The sequence below is a fragment of the Hylobates moloch genome, unplaced genomic scaffold, assembly GCF_009828535.3.
Source record: "Hylobates moloch isolate HMO894 unplaced genomic scaffold, HMol_V3 SCAFFOLD_13, whole genome shotgun sequence".
In the NCBI taxonomy this organism is placed as follows: domain Eukaryota; kingdom Metazoa; phylum Chordata; class Mammalia; order Primates; family Hylobatidae; genus Hylobates; species Hylobates moloch.
The window spans coordinates 9,993,055-10,012,446 of NW_026652288.1; the positions used below are offsets into that span (position 1 = coordinate 9,993,055).

A 19,392-nucleotide genomic window follows, 5' to 3' on the forward strand; every position below is an offset into this window, starting at 1 on the left:
GCCCCTTCCAGTAGGCCCGTCAGAGTCTTCCTTCTGCCTTCTTGTAGGACAGTTTCTAACCAGAGTTCTGGTAAGCACTGGTAACATTTCACATTGGCTTAAGCAATAAGGAAAAGCAGTCATCTCATGTAGCAATGGGGCTTGGGGAAGTGAGTCTCCAGTTTCATGTATTCGGAGCCTCAAGAACAACGTTGAAGACCTGGATTCTTTTCCTGCTCTTGCAGTTCCTTGCCCAGGTGTTAGCCCAGCTCTCCTCATGGTTCCAGGAAGGCTGCCCCAGGAAGGCTTGTGGACAGAGGGAGAAGCATCTCTTCCTCTATGTCTCTTTGTATCTAAGAAACCAGTTTGACCAGCATCCTTCCCCTCGGCTCCCCAGGAGGGATGCATGGATCCCTTTGCTTTCCCCCATCCCTCCATGGTTGACTAAACCCACTAGGATCCACTCTTTTGCGTGGAAATGGGTTCAGGCCTCCCATGAAGAGCATGAAGATGCCCTCTGTTATGGGTTACATTATGTCCCCTGTCCCCGAGACCATACGTTGAGTCCTAACCCTAGTATTGCAGAATGTGAGTTTATTAGGAGGTAGGGTCTTTATGGAGGTCGTTAAGTTACGTGAGGGCATTAGGGTGGGCTGGTGTCCTGATATAAAGGGGAAATTTGGGGCTGGGTGTAGTGGCTCACACATATAATCCCAGTGCTTTGAGAGGCCAAGGCAGGAGGATTGCTTGAGGACAGGAGTTCAAGACCAGCCTGGGTAACATAGGGAGACCCAGTATCTATAAAAAAAATTAAAAACAAAAAAATTAGCCGAATGTGGTGGTGCAAGCCTGTAGTCCCAATTACTCAGGAGGCTGAGGCGGGAGGATTGCTTGAGTCCAGGAATTTGAGGCTACAGTGAGCCATGAAAAGGTGGGAGACGATGGAGATGCACAGGGAAAACACCTTGTGAATGTGGCAGAGATAAGGGTGATGCCTCTACACACCGAGGAACTTCAAAGACAACCAGCAAGCCACTGGGAGCTCGGGGAAGGCACAGCACAGATGCTCGCTGCCCTCAGAGGGAAGCCAGCCCGCCAACCCCTTGATCTCAGACCTCCGGCCCCTGGAACTGTGAGATGATAGATTTCTGTTGTTTAAGCCCCAGTTTGTGGTGCTGTGTTACAGCAGCCCTAGGGAACCATCCGCTATCAGAACAAAAGCAGGGTGGGACTGCTAGAAGAAAGGAGAGGAGAACGCAGAGGATACCTGCCTTGGGGCTGAACCTGAGATCACTCCAGGGCTCCCCAGGTTGTTTTGAAGAGTGGAGATGGATTTGTGCAGGGCTCAGTGTAGAAGCTCAGTGCAACATGTGACGCTTATAAGGCTGCAATCCACAGAGTTCAGTCCCTGAGGAGCGCTGCATTCACAGACATCAACCAGCAGACAAACCAGTATCTGCTGTCCCTGACCCCCAGAATCCAGCAGACATATAAAAGATGGTTGTTAACCCCACTGAGTTTTGGGGTAATTTGTTATGCAGCCATGCAACTGAAAGCAGCAGCTACAATATTCTTATAATGAAATTCTTAGCCAGGACCCTTATAGCCCAGCAAGAAGTTCTGTCTGGAAGAGCCCAGCTTTGGGGTTGGGTACATCTGGGTTTTAATATGTCAAGAGGGCAGGCCCTGGAGACGGAGCACATGGATTTGAATCCCAGCCTCTCATAGGCAGGTTAATTAATTTCCCTGAATCTCAGTTTCTTCATCTCTAAATGGAGAAAATAATAGAAGCCACCTCAAAGGGAATTAAATGAGATTATTTACGCACAGCACCAAGGCTGTGTCTACTGTATTTGACCCCTGAAACAGTTAATTTTTCTTGACATCCCTTCCTTGGTATATGTATTAGGGTTCTCTAGAGGGACAGAACTAATAGGATATCTCTCTATATATAGATTTATATAAAGGGGAGTTTATTAATTATTAACTTGCACAATCACAAGGTCCTGCGATAGGTCGTCTGCAGGCTGAGGAGCAAGGAGAGCCAGTTCAAGTCCCAAAACTGAAGAACTTGGAGTCTGATGTTTGAGGCCAGGAAGCACCCAGCACAGGAGAAAGATGTAGGCTGGGAGGCCAGGCCTGACTCTCCTTTTCATGCTTTTCTGCCTGCTTTATATTCGCTGGCAGCTGATTAGATGGTGCCCACCAGATTAAAGGTGGATCTGCCTTCCCCAGCCCACTGACTCAAATGTTAATCTCTTTTGGCAACACCCTCACAGACACACCCAGGATCCATACTTTCAGTTCAATCAAGTTGACACTCAGTATTAACCATCACAATACAATAGGATTACTTTCTGTAATAACCTATGTAAAAATAAGCAGTCATTATTTTCCTGTTTTGTTCTTTAGGTATAAAACAAAAAATTCTATAAGAAGAAACTTCAATTTTAAAGATATTATGCAAACTAAGTTAAACATTTCATGTATAAATTAAAACAATAAATTTTGTTTGCATGTATCAAACAAAAATATTCCATCTTGCAGTTAACATTTTCACTGTTTAAATTTTCAACACCAAAACTCCATGTGTAATGATGGAATTTAACTGGTTAAATGCCGCCTCTTTGCCTTCACAATCACAGTGATACTGTTTCTTTCAAATGTCATGAGAGTTGGAGATATGTCTTGCTCCTGTGCTGGGCGCAAAGGTGAGGTGGTCAATTGTTGGTCCGGGACTTTCAGTGCTAAAATCAGAAAAGTCCTGGGTGAACCGGAACAAGTTGACCCGCCAGCTGAAGGACTGAAAAAGCTTTGGACACTTTCCCAATGAACACGTAGCCAAGTCTGTGTGAATCAGAGGCCAGCTGTGGAACCAGGAGTTCTCTGAATTAATTTAGGTGCAGAATATGTTTATGAAAGGACAACTAATAAAAACCTGAAGTTCACCTATGTATTATTAAAACACCATCATAACCTCAGCAATTGTTTAGAACAAAGGGATCTTTTTCAGGGAGGAGTATTTTATCAGTGACACTGTTTAGAATTGATGGGCATGATGATAATAACAAGCAGAGCAACTTTTAGTCAGTTTTATTACTGTTTTAACATGATCTACAGACAATGCGTGTCCTTATTGCCTGCACCTGGGGCAGAGAGCGCCCCTGGACCCACCCTTAAAACACCACACCTGGCCTGAAACGCACACCTGTTAAGGGTACATGTTAGCTCTCATTGCAGCTAACTGGGGAGTCTTGGCTAAGTCTTTTCACATCTCTGAGGCTGGATCTAACGGTTATTTTGTAGGGTTGTTGGATATAGGATTTTGTAGGGTCATGGTTGTAAGACTATCAGTTAAACTATAAAGAACCTAGCGCAAGCCTTGACGTTGGTAGAGGGGCTCAGTAACTGCACCGTCCCTCCCCTTCCCTGCTTCCCGGCTTCTGCATCAACACGGTGCTGCTTCCCTCACCTAGATGTCATGCTTAGATCTTTGATGATTGAAATTTGTCTTATCTGAGCCGGGTGCGGTGGCTCACGCCTATAATTCCAGCACTTGGCTGAGGCGGGCGGATCAGGAGATCAGGAGATCCAGACCATCCTGGCTAACATGGTGAAACCCCATCTCTACTAAAAAAAACACAAAAAATTAGCTGGGCATGGTGGCGGGTGCCTGTAGTCCCAGCTACTCAGGAGGCTGAGGCAGGAGAATCGCTTGAACCCAGGAGGTGGAGGTTGTGGTGAGCCGAAATCGCACCACTGCATTCCAGCCTGGGTGGCAGAGTAAGACTCCATCTCAAAAAAAAAAAAAAAAGAAATTTGTCTCATCTCAAATGATGAAGCCCCAGTAACCGCACTGCTTCTGGCCTTCCTGGGAGCTCGTTACCTTGGCCATATCTAGTCTTGTCTGGTCTCTGCTTCTTTGACAAGGTGGACTGTTAGTGTTTAGGTGTGCGTGCTGTCTTGTCACCCCATGAGATTGCGTGGTTCATGGACGACGATGTTTTCTCACCGTGCCCACGTAGAAACCAAGCTCACGGAAATACAGAGACCACACACACACAGTCTCCAGTAAGGTCCTGATTTCAGATATTTGGCATCCCATTGTATGCAGACTCTCGATGCTGACTTAAAGTAGACATGGAGTCCTACATGACACTTCAGTGGGGAGAAGATCCTGGTTTGCCTGGTATAGTCAGTCCTGATATAATGATCAGTTATGCTGTTCTGTACTGTACTTTTAATCAATAAGCAAATTATTTTGTTAAAACATATTTAAAATGCTGTTGGATGGGAGAAACATCATCTTTCTCTTCAAAATAACATTATTAAGCACCTCTTAAAATACTTTGGAGTGATTGTTGATGTTGTATTTGCTATAGTGAAATTTATCAAGAGAGTGAGGAAATATATGTTCAGATTTTCTTCGTCTTTTGGGGTATTTGCACATACTTTAATGTGGTTACTACTTTAATGTGGTTACTAGTCTTCCCCACTAGACTGCACTCAGGACTCGGAGTTTTGGGAGGCAGGTTCTGTGTCTACTCCTTCATCGCTGTGTGAGCTGCAGGGTGGGTCTTCAGTAAATGTCCATCAAAAGAAAGATGTCGGAAACTTAATGTCCATTTGAGGTGCAGAAGGAAGGAGTTTTTTTTCCTTCTTACGGTCAAATATATGATATAAAATTCCTGTACCCTTTGTCTTTTTTTTTTTTTTTTGACAGAGCCTCACTCTCCTGCCCAGGATGGAGTGCAGTGGCACCATCTCGGCTCACTGCAAACTCCAGCTCCTGGGTTCAAGCAATTCTCCTGCCTCAACGTCCCAACTAGCTGGGACTATAGGCACGTGCTACCATGTCCAGCTAATTTTTGTATTTTTAGTAGAGACAGGGTTTCACCATGTTGTCCAGGATGGTCTCGAACTTCTGACCTCAAGTGATCTGCCCGCCTCGGCCTCCCAAAGTGCTGAGATTACAGGTTTGAGCCACTGTGCCCAGCCCCCTTTGTGTCTTTTGAAATTCAGTGGGTCCATTCGTTCATGTATTCGTTGGACAAATATTCATTAAGCTCTTTATGTAGCAGACTCTTTCTTGATACTTGGACACTGTAAATTTAGGTTCACATCTTGAATTTCCAGCTGAGTTTGATCATTGTGAATGATCATGGAGTTTCCAGTTGTTTTGTCTGACCACACCACGAAGGCGGCTCTGACTTATGCCGAACTATACCAGAGAGGCCGCCATTTCCTCCCCCTCCCCCTCCCCTTCTGAGAGCACCTGTGCCTTCCAGTCTTAGAATGTATCTACCCTCGGGCTCAAGTGATTGGATGTGTAGATAAAACCAGACAGGTCAGATTCCCTCAGACTGGACTGTGGTCTGAGGGTGCCCCAGGCACTGGAGCTAACGTGGGAGGCTGGGGATGGAAACCAGTCATTGGAGTCAGCCACGATGAATGGCGTGCGGGCTGATGAGGGAGCCACACAAGCCCGTATGCACAGAAAAGAATGACCCACAGCCGAGACAGCAGCCATGAGGGCACATGGGAAGGACAGGGCGCCACCTGGCCCTTCAGAGTCCACTTCCAGCCCAGTCAGGGCAGAACTGCCTCCCTCAGCCTTCACACGATTTCCCCAACTTCTGAGAATTATCGCCCTTTACTTAATTGAGGTCAATTTGGTTCCTGGAAACCAAACATTCCTCAATAATAACCAGAAACATTTTTCTGGAAGAATAGGATTTGATTTATAATGATCTGCTCATAATTGGCTTTCCAGGACCAAAGATACATGCCAATTGCAAAGTAAGAGCCTGCTTGTAATCCCGGCGTGAATCCTCCATGTGTCCCACCAAGCAGGTTTATTCTAGAACTCATGCCAGGCAGAACCACTTTAATTCCATGGTGCAGTCACTGGTTCTGCCCCCGCTGGTCTTAGGATGAGATGGCGCACAGTCCTGAGGTCCAGATTTTCGGACGAGATCTAGAGAAAGCATCTGTTTCTGTGGCTTCTCTCTATTCTTCAGGCCTGCATGGCCCCTGGAGAAGAGACAAAGATCCTCAATCCATTCCGTCCAGCTGTCAGGCTCTCAGCGCGTGCTCATGGTGGTCTGGCCTTGCCAATTGGTTCCCCAGGCTGTGTTTGATACTCTCTTTCCCATCACCAGCTCTCGCTCTCTGGACCCACGCATTGATTCTGCAATCATGGAAGCATTCTGGATCTTTACTGTCCAATACGGCGGCCATGAGCCACATGTAGTTCTTAAACACTTGAAATGTGGCCAGGGTGACTAAGAAACTGAATTAATTGTATTTCTATTTTTTTTTTTTTTTTTTTTTTGAGATAGAGTTTTGCTCTTGTTGCCCAGGCTGGAGTGCAATGGCATGATCTCGGCTCACCGCAGCCTGTGCCTCCTGAGCTCAAGCAATTCTCTGCTTCAGCCTCCTGAGTAGCTGGGATTATAGGCGTGTGCCAGCATGCCCAGCTAATTTTTGTATTTTTAGTAGAGATGGGGTTTCATCATGTTGGCCAGGCTGGTCTTGAACTCCTGACCTCAGGTAATCCACCCGCCTTGGCCTCCCAAAGTGCTGGGATTGCAGGCGTGAGCCACCGTGCCCAGCCTATTAATTGTATTTCATTTTACTTTGTGCAAACCTAAATAGCCATGCCTAGCTGGTGGCTCTCATATTGGACACTATAGCTCTAGGTCAAAGCCTTAAACATGGACATTAGATATACGAATGACAACCAACGTACCCAACAGCACGTGCGTTTTTAACACAACCTGAACTCATTAGGACTGTGGTCCCCTTTCAACCTGGGCCTTTAATAACTGTGTTCTCAGGGCAGGAATCTGGTCCAGGACAGGATATTTCTTGAAAGTCTGCTCACACAGTGCCTCAGAAGCAAGTGGGAGTGTCCCCCTAAGCCATGAACTGTGCATCCTCAGCTTTAACCTCCTTTTGGAAGAAATCACCCCTGTAACTGTCTGGTGAGGTGTCATTCATTGCCAGAGTCTGAGGGCCACCCAATGACATAATTTTAACTTTAAAACAACTTTTTCATGCTGCTGGACAAAGGCTATTCTTCCTATTCATAAAAGCAAACCCCTGATTGTACTAAATCGGCTCTCATCTATCCTTAGTTTATGCAAAGCATACACTGACCTGTATGAAGAATCCAGAAAGATGCTGAGCTGTGCATTTGAAGCAAAGGGAGGTATGTGTGACACTGTCACACCTCTGTGAAGTCACCTGTGGACAACTCCCAGTGACATCACTGAGCATGGCTCACAGAGAGTGGACTTGTGGCCCACTGACTTGAAGGTGGAGACGGCCCCTCACGGCTTAATTGCACACAGCACACGGGCACTTGTATGTAGGCAATGATAACAAACATGCTCTGATCTGCACTCCGGCTAAGGGCAGCGGCACATGTGTGCACTGTGGTTCCACGGTGGCAGGCAGAGCAGCGTGTTGGGTGGCGGAGGACCTGGTGCCCAGCCCCAGCTCTGCACATAGGGGTTGTGTGACTTTAGCCGAGTTGTCTCCCTATCTGAACCCTACTTTTCCCATCTATAAAATGGGAAGTCAGGACAACTGATCAGATGAGCTGTAAGGGTCCTTACGACGCTGACTTTCTCCAGATGTAAAGGTGAGGCACTGGGAAGAGAAGGGATCTGCCCAGGGAGGGGCGTGGCCGTGCTGTGCAGGAGCTCTTGCCTCCAGATTGCAAGCGCAGCTGTACTTTTGGCACTTTGCAAACGCCAGCTTCATGACCATCTTCATGAAGGAGCAAACTGGTAACAGACGAGCTAGGTGCCAGCAATCTTGGCCAGGGAGAGTCTTTCTCCTCTGAAAAGAGCTTAGGTTTTGAGGCAGATAAACTTGGGTTCAAATCCCAGCTTCTCCATTGGACAGTTGTGTGACCTTGGACAAAGCAAACTTCTCTGTGCCTCAGTTTCTTCATGTGTAAAATGAGGGTAATTATACCTGTTCTATTGGGTTGCTACTTCTTTGCTTCTTTTATTTCTCCTTTTAACTAATATAAAATAATAACAACAATAATAATAGGGCGGGGCTGGGCGCAGTGGCTCACGCTTGTAATCCCAGCACTTTGGGAGGCCGAGGTGGGTGGATTGCTTGAGCCCAGGAATTCAAGACTAGCCTCGCCAACATGATGAAAACCTGTCTCTACCAAAAATACAAAAATTAGCCAGTCTCATGACCTGGTCTCAAAATAAGTAAGTAAATAAATAAATAAATAAATAAATATTTAAAAAAATAGACTGGGTGTGGTGGCTCATGCCTATAATCCCAGCACTTTGGGAGGCCAAGGCGGGAGGATTGCTTGAGCCCAGGAGTTCGAGACCAGACTGGGCAGCATAGCGAGTCCCTGTCTCTACAAAACTTTTTTTAAAACATAGCTAGGCATGGTGGCATGCACCTGTAGTCCTGCCTACTCGGAAGACTGAGGTGGGAGCAGTTTGAAGTTTGAAGCTGCAATGAGCAGTGATTGTGCCACTGCAGTCCAGCCTGGGTGACAGAATGAGACCTTGTCTCTTAAAAAAATTATTCATCAGAGTTGATATCCAGGTGTTAGGGCCATGCCAGCTGTTTAAATATTGAAATAATTCTGCAGCCCACCGCATCCCTTGAGACCCTCTCTGCTTCCTTCCCTCCCTCCCTCCCTGTAATTCAGTAACTAAAGGGCTGCTTCCTGCTTCTCAGGGGGCCTGTGGGACACAGCATTGGCCAGTGTCTGTGTGGTACCAGTTATTAATTTTTCTTTAATTAATATACTTTTTATTTTTGGAACATTTTTAGGTTTCAGAAAAATTAAGCAGAACATTCAGAGTATGTACTCTCCTACCCCAGTTTCCTCACTGTTAACACCTTGATTAGTATGGTATATTTGTTACAATTGATGAGCCAATATTGAAATACCAATACATTATTATTAACTAAAGTCCATAGTTTACATTAGAGTTCACTTTCTGCATCATACAATTGTTAACTATTTTTGTTTTACTTTTTTTGGGGGGTGGGTGGTGGAGACAGGGTCTTACTCTGTGGCTCAGACTGGAGTGCATTGGTGCCATCTCAGCTCACTGCAGCCTCAACCTCCCGGACTCAAGTGATCCTCCTACCTCAGCCTACTGAGTAGCTGGGACCAGAGGTTCACACCACCAGGCCCAGCTACTTTATTTTTTGAGTTTTAGTAGAGACCGAGTTTTGCCATGTTGCCCAGGCTGGTCTTAAACTTCTGGGCTCAAGCTATCCTTCCATCTTAACTGTCTTTAATATTGCCCTGTTGTTGATGATGGCTCACACTGCCTGAGTGGCTGTGTGCCGACATCCACTGTGGCAGGTGCTTTCCCACTCTCTCATTGCATCCCCATGTTTTATTTTATTGTATTTTGACATGATCATTAAACAGCATCATATGTTTTATTTTAATAGTAAGAGAATATGAACATTTTGTTCGGTTGACAAATCTGCTGCCCTGGAATGGACAGTCTTAGATTAACGTAAGAATCACCTAGGGAGCGTTTTAAAATGTGCCAATGCTCAGGCTCACCCAGACGAAAGAAAACAGAAACGCTTCCAGGGGCTGGAGCCCAGACACTACTCCTATAGCCCTCGAGGTCACGCGAACCTGCTGCCTGGGATGAAGCCTGTGAGACCCAGGCCTGGGCTCCAGCAGCATCCTGGGGTCTTGGTAGAAACACAGAATCTCAGGCCATACACCAGAACTTCTGAGCTAGAACCTGAGTTTTGTTTTTTGTTTGTTTGTTTTTTGAGACTGGGTCTTGCTCTCTCACCCAGGCTGGAGTGCAGTGGCATGATAGCTCACTGCAACCACCACCTCTCAGGCTCAAGCGATTCTCCTACCTCAGCCTCCTGAGTAGCTGGGACTATAGGCATGAGCCACCACACCTGGCTGATTTTTGTATTTTTTGTAGTGATTTTGCTATGGTGCCCAGGCTGGTCTTGAACTCCTGACCTCAAGTGATCTGCCTGCGTTGGCCTCCCAAAATGCTGGGATTACAGGTGTGAGCCACCGCACCCGGCAGAACCTGATTTTTGATAAAGGCCTCCATGATATGTGTGCACAAGGGTGCTGGGGAAGCATCGACCTGAAGCAGCATCCTCGGCTTGGAGATTATAGGCTCCCATGGGAACGTGATATGTGACACCCTGTGAACTCTTCCCAGGATTTCCAGGCCTTCCCATGCCTTGGAGCATGACAGGCAAAGGGCCCTCACTCTAGACCTGTATGTTTTGACCAGGATTGGTAATTGACCAGGATTTACGTGAAAAAAATATGCATGTGCTGTAATATCATCCTCGTATCCCACTATACGTATAGGTACACAGAAGATTTTACTTTGATTTTATTTGACTCCTTGTAAGTTCACCACCATGCTTGGATGGGGAAGGGTACTATTCTGAGGTGGTAGTGGGTTTAAGCATGTGCATACTCTATCATTAATTTTATCATAAATAAAACAGTAATAAAGCCCTGGAAGAACCTGTACCCCAAAGCCATCTGCCTACACATTCTGTGTTTACTTATTTGGCATTTACCTAGTGCGTTCCAATTTACAGAATGCTGGCATGTGTTTATCTTCTTTAACCCTTGTAACAGCTTTGTGAAGCAAGAGCTGTTTCAGGCTGGATGCCGTGGTACACGCCTGCAGTCCCAGCACTTTGGGAGGCTGAGGCAAGAGGATTGCTTGAGTCCAGGAGTTTAAGACCAGCCTGGCCATATAATGAGACTCGGTCTCAACAAGAAGTAAAAAGTTAGCCGGGCGTGGTGGCATGTGCCTGTAGTCTCAGCTATTCAGGAGGCTGAGATGAGAGGATTGCTTGAGCCCAGGAGGTTGAGGCTGCAATGAGCTATGATCACACCACTGCACTCCAGCCTGGGCAATAGCAAGACCCTGTCAAACAAACAAACAAAAAAGAACTGTTTCAAAGACAAAGACAAGGAGACGAAAGCTCAAGGAGGCTTTATATGTCTATTGAAATAGCAAGGCAGGAATCCAGGCCTTCTAGTGCTAGGCGATGGCAAATATACTTCTCTAGATCCAAAACCGAAGGGCAAGCACATGGGCGATGCTCAGTGAATGGCTGCAGATTGAACAAACTGAGGGGAGTGAAAAGTCGCCCTCTGGTTCCTCGCCTCCTAAGTTCTGGAAAGTTCTTTCAATGGCATTAACAGAAATGACCAGCCACCAAGACATTTTCTGTCTCCAATGACACCCAACAGTGACTCCTTTCAAGTATGTCAGCCAACTTGCAGACTGGACTCCAGTGTGCTGGGCATTGTGAAGGGGTTCACTGCACCCCTCCCTACCCCATTCCTCCAGGCCAAGGGCCAGAGGGGGCCCCACAGGCTGACGGTCACCAGGTTCAAGACTCTGGTGCTGCAGGAGGCTGCTCAAGGGCCCCAAGGCATCTTTTGCCCTCAGCACCAACGCTGGCCCCCAAGATGGCCTCGGCACATGCTGCAGTCGTAGGAGAGAGAACCCACAGCATGGGTCTCCTAGAGACATCTGGGCGGGCGTAGCTCTCAGGGCCAGGAGGACCCGTGTGATAGGTGGGGTAAGAGCAGTTAAGGCCTTTGGTACCCTCGCTAATCTAGACACATCTGTACCCACAGGCTGCTGAGGTCATATGAAGCAAGGATCCCGTTTGTATTCTAGGACCATCATTTTCAATTATTTTTCATGACAAGTGTGTACTATTTCTTTTTTTTTTTTTTTTTTTTTTTTTGAGACGGAGTCTTGCTCTGTCGCCCAGGCTGGAGTGCAGTGGCACAATCTCGGCTCACTGCAAGCTCCGCCTCCCGGGTTCACGCCATTCTCCTGCCTCAGCCTCTCCGAGTAGCTGGGACTACAGGCGCCCGCCACCACGCCCGGCTAATTTTTTGTGTTTTTAGTAGAGACGGGGTTTCACCGTGGTCTCGATCTCCTGACCTCGTGATTCGCCCGCCTCGGCCTCCCAAAGTGCTGGGATCACAAGCGTGAGCCACCGCGCCCGGCCGTGTGTACTATTTCAAACACATGAGCTGACTTGGTTTCATGGGCTATGTGGGGCCAGCAGTTGCCTTTCATCACAGTGTTGCTGGGGTAAAATACATCTCACATTTCAAATGACTGACTTGCAAGCAACATCTTAGAATACAGCCCACCCTTCTTAGTTCTAGAAGTGGGGTGCTGCGGGGTGCCCCGGGGGAGGGGAGGGAAAAGCAGCAGAGGGGCTGCCACCACTGCAGTAACTCTGCCTGTCTCCTGGAAGCAGCGGGATGGGCACCACTTCCATCCAGCGGATGTCAGCGCCATGGCCTGTAGCTGGTGGAGGAGCCCGCCCAGTTCACTTCTGTTGCTGGCCGAGCCCCACTTCACTGAGAGTGTGCCGTTAACCAGAGTTCAAATCCAGGCTTGTCTGACTTCAACAGTCATATTGGAGGAAAGAGCAAAGCATCCAGAGCCGCTTCAGTGTCTCCAGGTCAAGGGAAGGAGCTTTGCTGCTGCTGGTGAGGCTGTTGAGTAAGACAAGGAGGGCCATCAGCAAGGGGTCTCTCAGGGGCAACTGTGCCCCATTCTGGAACCACGCAAACTCTCCTAGGAGAGTCACCTATTAATCCATGCACCCAACAACAGAAACTATTAGCTCAGCCTGGCTCACGGTTAAAATGGAAGCCCTTCACTCACTTACCAACGTCCTCTGGAAATGCCATTGTAGGATTAATAAGCCTTCCTGCAACACAACCAGGTACCAGGTGTCAGCTGGCTGAGTGACAAGAGCATCAAGTTCAAGCCAGAACATGGTTGGAATCCTAGTTCTCCTGTGTGACCCCGAATATGCCACTTCACTTTCAGAGCCTCCATTTTCCTCATCCGTAAAATGGGGATAACAACAGTCACTCATAGGGTTGTCTTAAGAATGTATTTCGAGGAGACAGCACAGGCAAAAAAAAAAAAAGCCACAAGTCCTGTGCTCGGCATACAGCAGATGCTTGGTTGAGTCCAAGTATGAGGGAAGTGAGAGTTTTCCGAGCAAGAGGGTTGAGGAGCAGAAGCGTTCTGACCTGAGAAATAGGTTTGCAGGCTTTGCTCAGCTCACATGAAGATAGGCCAGTACCAGGGTGAAACTTATGAGTCAGCCCCGACAATTCCCCATAACGCCTGTAAGCCGTACAACATGTATTTAACACAGGCGCTGCAATCGATTGAGGTCTCCCTGTCAATCACGTCCTGGGGCGGGTCGGGGAAACCAGCAGGGCGGCCCCCGTGGGGCCAAGCCAGGCCTGAGACAGTCGGCTTGCGGTCTTGTTCAGACTTAGCTACTAACTGCTTTGGGGCCTTTGGCAAATTACATAACTTCTCACTGTCTCACTACCCTGATCTGTAAAATGGGGATAATAATATTTACCTACCTCGCGGGGCTTGTCGCAAGAATTAATTAAAGTTTATGAAGTGCTTTGAGATTCCCAGATAAAAGGCCCTGCAAAAGTACAAAGGATTATTATCATAAGCCAGTAAGCTATAAAACATAATTTCACAGGAAAAGGCAAATTTTTAATTTCTATACAAGCAGAAACAGAGGCAGATATAGTCATAGAAAGTTTTTTAAGTCTAGAAGGTAATTTATGTTATTTTTAAAAATTATAACATATTTTCTCCTTGCCAATAATCAATGCAGCTTGATAATTACAGATTTCAGTGGTAGGCCAGCAAAGGATCATAATGTGTCTCTTTGTGCCAGGCCTGGGTTAGGGACTCTCCTTGAGTTAGCCCTTGGAGTCCCACAGCAGCCCTGGGAGGCGAGTATCAGCACTCCAGTGTCACGCGAGGGGAGAGGAAGGCCAGCCCTGGAACCTTGGAGGAGCTCTAGAGCTTTCCAGCTCTGAGGAAGTCTTGGTGACCTTCTAATTCCCCTTGGCAGGGCATCTTTAAGCAGATTTGAGTTTGTAACCACAAGGGGTAACCTACAGAAGGCCTGGATCAGGCTGTTTGAAGGGAAAAATGAGCTGCTGCTATCTGCATTCTAGTTCATGTTCGAACACCTGTCTCCCCAAGAAAGCCCCCCTTCCTGCATCTCTAGGCTTCTTTCTTCATAAAGACGAAAGGAAAGATCATCTCCATCTGCCTGTGAACTATGTAGGGAGACTCAATTACCTTCTTTAAAAAATATTAATAGACGATAAATAGATAGATAGAGCTTTAAAGATGAGAAGCCCTTTATATGGGAAGTTTTGTATGGCTGGTCCCTTTCATCTCCCCTGGAAGCCTTTCCACAGGTTTAATTAGATGCCAGGGATGGGTAGAGCAAGCCCATACCTTTAGGATGGTTCTAAGCGGGACAGAGAGGCAGCGCGAATGACCACGGGCTTGGGGTTGAAGGCCTGGGTTGATTCACTCTGGGATTTGGGGTGGACACTAGAACTGAGCTCCTAGGCAATGCATGCAAAGCACCTGATACTGGGGGAGGAAATTATTTTTATTTTTATATATTTTTTGAGAATGAGTCTTTCTTTGTCTCCCAGGCTGGAGTGCAGTAGCGCCATTATGGCTCACTGCAACCTCCTCCTTCCAGGCTCAAGCCATCCTCCTACCTCAGCCTCTCGAGTAGCTGGGACCCCAGGTGCACACCACCATGCCCTGCTAATTTTTTTGTATTTTTAGAAGAAACAGGGTTTCCACATGTTGGCCAGGCTAGTCTCAAACTCCTGAGCTCAAGCGATCCTCCTGCCTTGGTCTCCCAAAGTGCTGGGATTACAGGCCTGCGCCACCGTTTCTGGCTGAAAAAATGATTTGTATTATTCTTTTGTATATTAGATGGACAGAGAAATGGAAGAATACAGGGTGGACAGAATAGTCTATAATTTCCCAGCTTGTCTGACAAATTTAAAAAGTACATTTAGACTAGAAAATTATAACATGAAATGAATGGGCACCAGTGGGTAAGAAAAAGGCGTCTTTGTCTGGCTCGTTCCGGGATCCATGTATCTGGGGAGAGGCTCCTGCCCTATGGGGACGTGCAGAGGCAAACCTGAAAGTGGGGTCCTCAGAGAGCAGATGCCTGAAGCAGGTGCGGGGGTCCCAGCCCACCTGAGTTCTTCCTCTGAGCTACAGAAGCTAAAGAGCCAGTAGCCCCAGTCACTTTTCTCCATGTGGAAGACATTGGTTCAGATCTCAGTTTTGCCACTCGCTGTCTGTGACTGCAGAATTTTTAAAATTTATCTTCTTATCTGGAAAACAACCCTCCCCCTAGGGTGTCCTGAGGACTCATGGGTCAGTGCTTAGCCAGCCTCCCAGGTGTGGAAATCCCCAGCCCCAGGAGGACCTGCCTCACCCCTGCTTGGGGCCAGCACCTTGCCGTGTGCTTTTTCTGTCTTATTTCATGAATTCTTCACTGTGATCTAGGAGATAAAATGTCAAGATCTTAATTTGACCTTCAACTTTGAAGAAATACTTTTCTACTAAATTCCCTTTTTATGAAAAAAGAGAGAAAGATAAAATCTGTAACAGGATGGAATACATTGATGCAATCTGTCCCTCCATATTCCAAGTACTCCAAGCAATCTCTGCTAGGATCTGTGCAGGAAACACGAGCTTTGCAAACACCTGGCAACAAGAGCCTTTTTTTTTTTTTGAGACAGAGTCTCCCTCTGTCACCCAGGCTGGAGTGCAGTGGTGCGATCTCTGCTCATTGCAAGCTCCGCCTCCTGGATTCACACCATTCTCCTGCCTCAGCCTCCCTAGTAGCTGGGACTACAGGTGCCCACCACCATGCCTGGCTAATTTTTTGTATTTTTAGTAGAGATGGGGTTTCACCGTGTTAGCCAGGATGGTCTCGATCTCCTAACCTCATGATCCGACTGCCTTGGCCTCCCAAAGTGCTGGGATTACAGGCGTGAGCCACTGTGCCCGGTCGCAACAAGAGCCTTGAGCGGCTCCGACGTCTCCCACCAGTGCCAGCATTCCTGGGCAGGTGACGAAGAGCTAGGGAGGGACAAACAGCCTGGAGACCAGGCCAGCGGGGCTGTGAGCCCCCCCCAATACAGGCACCCAGAGTTGGCACCGTGCTCCACACCCACAACCTCTGCAGGGACAGACCACCCGGAGCTGCTGACACAGATGTGCCAGAGAGAGGGAACCTGTGTTCCTCGACTCCAGGAATTTGAGGATTAAAATAACCAAATTTTAGCATTGGAAAGGGCTTTAAACATTTTTAATTTTTTATTTTTGGAGAGATGGGGGTCTCACCATGTTGCCCAGGCTGGTCTTGAACTCCTGAGCTCAGGTGATCTCCCCCCTGGGCTTCCCACAGTGCTGGGATTACAGATGTGAGCCACCGTGCCTGGCCTGGAAGGGCTTTTGAGATAGTGCCATTTTACAGAAGAGAAAAACGGTCTCGGAGAGGCCTAAGTGCTTTCTTAAGAGGGTGCCAAAGCGGAGAACTGGCTTGCTCCCTGGGCCTGGCTGCCCAAGGTCCTCTCATGCATTTCCCACTGGCTCTGCTTTTAATGGCCTCCCTGACCCTCCGTTTTTTCTTCTGCAAAACCAGTGTTGACCAGAAGCCAAAGTGATCATAAGCATAGAAATCCTGGCTGAGGAGCCTCTCAGGAGGCCACAGAGGAGGATCCCTCAACTGAGGGACAGGGACAGGCAGCTGCCTGGTGGGGCCGGAGGGCAGGGCCTCCCCTCTTTGGGGTCTGTGTTGGGAGGAAGGGGTTCCCCCAGGAGAGTCCATGATCTTTCTTCCACCTCCCTTGCTGGAAGCTCTCAGTCCCTGTTCCCTGGGCTGAATTAGCTCGGGCCCAGCTCTGAGCCGAGGGAGGTCCTATTCAGAACAAGGAAACACGTCGGGAGGCCGCACCCGCTTGCTTCCCATGCGCTGGCCTTCGGCTGACTGGTCTTGTACCTTTATGCAGCTGCATCCTAAATACGCCACATCAGAAGGAACAAGGGCTGCCGTTTGGAGCTCCATCGTGTGCAGGAAGTGCGCCTGTCCCACTGTCACGCAACCTCTCCCAGTCCTGCAATGACATCCGTAGAATGGAGTCCCTGTTCCACAGAGGGGGATCCAGAGGCTCACGGTGGTCGGGCGGCTCACCCAAGGCCACACAGCAAGGCCTTGGCGGTCTCCTGGCTCCACACTCACGGTTTCCCCACACCCACTCTTGGCAGCCCCTCTGGGGAGTGCCTGGAGGTTCTGTCACCTCTGCGTGGGGGCTGGGGGTCCAGCTGGAACTGTGTGCCGGCCACTGGACACTTGTCTGTGAAGGGGGCTGATGGACCTAAGGGCTGCTCAGGGCATTTCTAGCTCTTATTCTCAGGGCTGGCCACAGCGGGGGAGCTGCGTGAGGTCCCCAGGGAACCCTACCCTCAGCCCAGGGCAGGAGGGCTGCACCGATGTGACTCGGCCAGCAGCCTTGGAAAGACCTGTCCTCCCCATGGACCTGGAGACCAGGGTTTGTCCGAGCACAGTGGCAGGAGGCCTGGGCCGGGCCTGAGTCCTCTCCGACCCCAGGTGTGCTGTGCGCAGTGGACAGGATGAGTCTCAATGGGCGTCGGGGTTCTCACTGCCGCAAGGAGAGGGCTGTGGGTGCTTGATTTAAGAAAAGACAAAAATCTCCGCATTTGGGCATTAAAGAGACCTCTGAGATCTCCGGTGCTGCCGCTGGTTTCCTTTGGAAGAACACTTTCTTGCTTAAAAAGCAACCCCGTGTCTGAACACGCCTGTCCCTTCATGCTGATATCCTCGGTTCTGGAAGCCAAGGGTCGCAGATCTGGTGCTCAGTTAACAGACTTACAACCAGCTTGTGCCGGTCTAACAAGCCACACCAGAGGGGAAGCTGCCCGGGGCCTCCCAGGGCCCCTCCCTGAAGGAATTGTACTCAACGTTCCCATCCCAGCCTTCTGGGCTTTGGCCTCGCCACACCGATTGAGCCGCAGTTAATAATTCCACAGCATCTGTGAACCCAAGGACTCATTTAATCCTCCCGAGACCTTGTGAGGTGAGGGTTGTTAATCCTGTTTCCTCAGGCGAGGGGGATGCTGAGTGAACAGCCCTGGACGTGCTGGGCAATGGTAGGGCTGGAGGTTGGGTCTGGCTTGACCCCAAGGCCCATGATCTTGCCCTGAGCCCGGGCACCTGTGAGAGAGCATGGCGGCCTCTGGCTCTTTCTAAGTGGGCGAGACAGGCTTTGAATGAACTGAATTATGCCAACCGTTGAAGGACTTGGTAGCAGGTTAGACTCTCATACCCTGGGAAGCCCCTCCTCCTGAAGGGAGAAGCGCAGACACAGTAGCGTAGCTGCCATGTGCAAGCCCTACTGTGTGGGGGCACCACCCACGTGATTTCATGGACTGCCCACTGTACAAATGGGATTGGCACTCTTCATACTTTGTGGTGGGGACACCGAGGCTCTGAGAGATGAAATGGCCTTCATGAGTGACAGAACCTGGATTGAAAGCCCAGGAGACACAACCTCAAAATAGGCTGTGATACAGCAAATTAGTCACTAAGAATTGGAATTTAAGGCCAGGCACGGTGGCTCATGCCTGCAGTCCCAGCACTTTGGGAGATCGAGGTGGGTGGATCATCTGAGGTCAGGAGTTCCAGACCAGCCTGGCAACCGCGTCTCTACTAAAAATACTAAAAAGGTGGAGGCTGCAGTGAGCCGCTTTCATGCCACTGCACTCCAGCCTGGGCAGCAGAGTGAAACTCCCGCTCAAAAAAAAAAAAAAAAAAGAATTGTAGTTTTTAAATCTCCCTCTTATCACTGCAGGGTGGGAAAGAGACAGGTACTGGCTGGAGAAGGGAAACCTTCTTTTCTGAATTGAAGCTATTGGTACCATGTTTTGTTCAGACCCAAAAAAAGACAAGTTGTTGGTCTAGCCTAGTAGTTCTCAACTGGGGTGATCTGGCAATGTCTGAGGATCTTTTTGGTTGTCACATGGTGGGGAGAAGGTGTGTACTCCTGCGTCTGGTGGGTGGAGGCCAGGGCTGCAGCCACACGTCTCATAAGGTGAGGACAGGCCCCACAGCAAGGAACAATCCAGCCCATGGTGTCAACAGTGCTGAACAGCGCACCTCCATCTCCCTCAGATGTCTTTGCTGTTATTTCCTGTTCCCCTGGTGCCGCCTACACAAATTTCATTCATTAATTCACTCATTCATTCCTTCATCCATTCATCTCTTTAATACTTATCAATAACTATGGTGTGGTACACAATGGGCCCAGGTCGCACCTTAAGGAGCTCACATTTGGAGAGTGGGGAGGAGAGAAAGAAAAGCAAGCAAAGCATGGGTGCCCAAGCCTGGCAGCACAGGGGCAGACAGGACGCGTGGTTCAGCCTGGGGACAGGGAAGGCTTCCTGGGTGAGTTGACACTGCCCC

The 19,392-nt window shown here is 48.6% G+C and overlaps 1 long non-coding RNA gene across 5 annotated transcripts in view; it reads left to right on the top strand.

Moving 5' to 3' along the window:
• Positions 1 to 19,392, top strand: part of LOC116480226 (uncharacterized) — a 37,741-nt gene that overhangs the window by 6,847 nt on the left and 11,502 nt on the right. Inside the window, exon 4 of one of the 5 annotated variants that reach the window (XR_009209268.1) lies at positions 7,564 to 7,627. The exons of the other annotated variants lie outside the window; for them this stretch is intronic. This is a non-coding gene — a long non-coding RNA (uncharacterized LOC116480226). The remainder of the gene's footprint in view (positions 1 to 7,563; positions 7,628 to 19,392) is intronic. 5 annotated transcript variants of the gene reach the window in all.